We start from the raw sequence: 3,959 nt of genomic DNA, 5'->3' as shown, positions 1-3,959 counted from the left end.
ACAACCAACCACATCCACAATTTCAATATCTTCAGCAAACTTGACCAATTTGTTGACCATCCTTCTATCAATGCCTCCCAGTGGCACAGCGGTATGTCTGCGGACTTACAACGCTAGAAACCGGGTTTCCATACCCGTGGTGGGCAGAGCATAGATAACCTATTGTGAAGCTTTGTGCTTAATTACAAATAAACCCCCTATCAATATCGTTTATGTATATCAAAAAAGTAAGAATCCCAGTAAACAGACCTGGAGTACACCACTTGCAGCTCCTTTCCAGTTTGACTGAACACCATTTATTACAACCCTTTGCTTCCTTTCCTCTAACCAACCATTAATACATTGAGCTAACTTATCCCCAACACTCACAGATATATTTTTTTTACTAGTCGTTTATGCGGCACGTTGTCGAAAGCCTTCCTCATCAACATAAGTAAGTGATATCTTTGAAGAAGGTCAAAAGATTCGTGATACAAGCTTTTCTCAGTACCCGGCAATACTGGATGTTTAACGAAAATGTAAACTTTATTAGGTGGCTTTGCAAATCATCTAAATCTTTTATCGTCGGGGAAATAGGACTAGAAACAACAATAAACGACATTTGAGCAAATATAACACTCTATTAACCATAAATATTCAGGGTTAAGGTCTCACAATAGCTTTGTGTCACTGAATAAATGCCAAAAAAATCTACCATTAACCATCCATTTCCTAACCAACTGTTCATCTAACAAAATACAAAATGATCCTTGGTAGTTGTAATTCCTTCTTCTATTAGGGGTTCGATTTCCCTCGGTGAACACAGCAGATAGCCCGATGTGGCTTTGCTATAAGAAAACACACACACACACCTTCTTCTGTTTCACATACAACAGCAGATAGCCCGATGTGGCTTTGCTATAAGAAAACACACACACACACACACCTTCTTATGTTTTACATACAGACATAACATTTCAATACCAGTTATATAACTTATATATATAAACACACATTTATTTGCTTACTTATATTTATATGTGCGTAATACCTGTTTCTACATTCCCATGTATAATTTTGTGTTTATTTTTAACGAATAATTTGGAATTGTGACACTCTGATTTTTTAAGTAATCATAGAGGTTGTCATCATCGTGAGCCTAAATGTTGAAACTTTCTGCAAGTAATAACACTCGGTAAACTTAAAAATATTAATTTTGTTCCTTTACTCTCATCTCTTGTATGATATGTGTAGTTGAAAGCTTGAAAGTCCCCTTGGCAACACATTTATGACGTACGACTTCCTTTGTGCTCAATACCAATGTGCGTATGGCTACTAACTCATATAGATAAACATATAAACGCGAACACTCGGGTAAGTAATTATCGAGTGGTGAACTAATAAATTTCATGCCATCAATAACTAATATACATCGTTTTAATCTCTGCTTGTAGAGAAAATTCTGCACAGATATAACATCCAGTAATTAGTTTTTTTAGTAAAACAGCTATGGTATAATAATTTCACAACGCCTTGTTACGATTTTATAGATTTTACTGTGAGTATATTCCACATTCGAGTTCTCGCTGAATAGATTTACAGGAAATTAGATAGAAAATCGTGCAGAGAGAGATTTCAAGAACTGGGCTTCTAATTTTAGTTTCACAATACAGATGCAAGAAGTAAATAATTCACAAAAGTGTAAAACTTAGGTTTCACTGTTTAGCAGCAAGAACCAGAAATAAAGATACATCTTTGAAAGCACAAAGCTTTGTCGAAACCCCAGCTTGCTGACTTACCGCTGAGCCATCGGTGGGCAAGTTGTCTGTGTGTTTAAAACAATCGTTTTCTACACTATAGACATTTGTTTGCATAAGAATAACATATATTATTCTTATGCGATCCTAGATTTTGATATCTATGCAATGTGTTTAATTAATTTTAAAAGTTGATAAATAAAGAAAACGATAAATTTAGCTCTAATGATTTAATTTCGCTGTCGTTGAGTAAGCATTTTTATTACTGAGTTAATAAATGCTTATATGTGCATGAGGTTTTAATAATTATTGAAAAATGAAAACAGTATAAAGATACTTTACTAAACTGAAGAAGTTACAAAAGAATAATTTTAAGTAGGTACATCAGGAAGTCGACTAGGAAGTTTCCTGGTAATAATTTTCTGTGCACTAACAAACTGTACATTCACTGATAAACTTCTGTATGTCAATAAAAAAGGGGTCTTATAAAAAGTTAAAAGTGCTTGCTAATATCTAAGTAACAAATAATATTGATTTCCAAACCTAACCAATAGCTCTATAAAAGAGTAAGCCCGCCAGCGACGCAGCGGTAAAACTGAGGATTTTCACCGCTAAAAATTGGGTTTCGATACTCGTGGCAGGAAAAGCATAGCACATTGTGTAGCTTTACGCTTAACAACAAAAGAAACATTACGGAGATTAAAAGAGCGATTGCTTATAGTTCTGGATACTTAACTGCATTTAAAGCTGTGAGTTAATAGTATTTCCTCTCGTCTGTTATTAAAATAAATAATGCTTTAGGGAATAAAATTTAAAAAGAGATAAATGAATGAGAGACAATTAAAATATTTTAAACAATTAATTAAGATTAAACAAAAAAGTATAAGTAAGTCTAGAATCGCAAACTTATGAACAACAACGTTGATTGTTCATGTGAAGGACATGTGGAAATTCTGCAGGATCACTTTCTAATACGACGTAACTTCTGGCGTGTTCTAAACAGGCATTTCAGGGTAGTTTGTCAAGAACTAAGGCGTCACGTCTAATTCTCCTAGAGCAGATATTTCTTGGCATAAAGCCAAATCAATATCTCTACAGCTACAACTACGTTCTCCTTTTTTTATTTTTTTATTGTTCTTCGACACTTGTATTCTTTTAACTCCGTAAAGGACACGTGTAAGATTCCTTTTTACTTCGAATGGTGTTCTTAAAGGTAATTAATACTCATACGACCATTATCGTGAGAAGTGAAGCGTAAGAACGAAGCTTATGCTAATTTAATAGTAACGATTTACACAAACACTTTTACACTAAACATATGGTAACAATATTCAAGATCTTATTCGGTTTTAAAAGCACTAAAACAGCCGATTCTTGATTGATCAATGCTTGTTTTAACCAAAGGATAACCAGTGAATTACAAAATTTTAGTTTTATTCAGTTACGAAGGAAGAGCCTGCAGTACCCTGGGATAAGATTATCCTGTTGCCCTCCCTCAATGTTTCTCGCACAATCACACCTATACAATAATTTCCATTAAATATTCGCTTTTCTCTGTCACCTAACCAACAAAGATCAAACATTACTTTTACCAATGATTATACGAGAATTAAAACAATTTCAATCCCATAAGGATTACGGTTATCTTTACCTGAAACTTCTCGTTAAAAACATCAATTACGTCTCTGAAGTCGATTTATCTCAACCGTACCTGCTGGATGGACATAATTTCCAGTCTTCTCGGTATTTTTTTGTACTACCAAACTTTGTAGGAAGTTCTTTATTATTTCAACTTTTGAAAATAGATGTTCTGCTTGTTCAACTGTCATTGGGGTGTCATGCAAGGTGTACGTACGTCTCGGAAATTCGATGAGAAGGATCTTTGTCATCAAATGCGCCGAGTCTTTTTACGAATATTTGGATGACCGCGAAGCCAATTAAGATTTCGCTGGTAAAAGTTAGGGATATATATATTTCGAACCTTGATGTTTTGTTATCAATTCGAAACGCGTGTAAATTAATGATAATAAATAATAACACCTTAATCGAGCTAGTTTTTATCTTCACTTTCAATATTTATAGAGTAAGCATTCAGCTCCTCTCTTCAAAACCAACTTCGTTATAGAAGTTTCAGTAATGTTGAAAAAAGGTTAGTATAAATATCCATCGTTTTTGTTACTCTGTATAACGTACTCTATTATTGTTTGTTTGTTTGTTTGTTTG

The sequence above is a fragment of the Limulus polyphemus genome, unplaced genomic scaffold (genome assembly GCF_000517525.1).
Source record: "Limulus polyphemus unplaced genomic scaffold, Limulus_polyphemus-2.1.2 Scaffold2137, whole genome shotgun sequence".
Taxonomy (NCBI): Eukaryota; Metazoa; Arthropoda; class Merostomata; order Xiphosura; family Limulidae; genus Limulus; species Limulus polyphemus.
The sequence above is the reverse complement of the archived record's forward strand: the minus strand, read 5'-3'. Positions refer to the sequence as shown.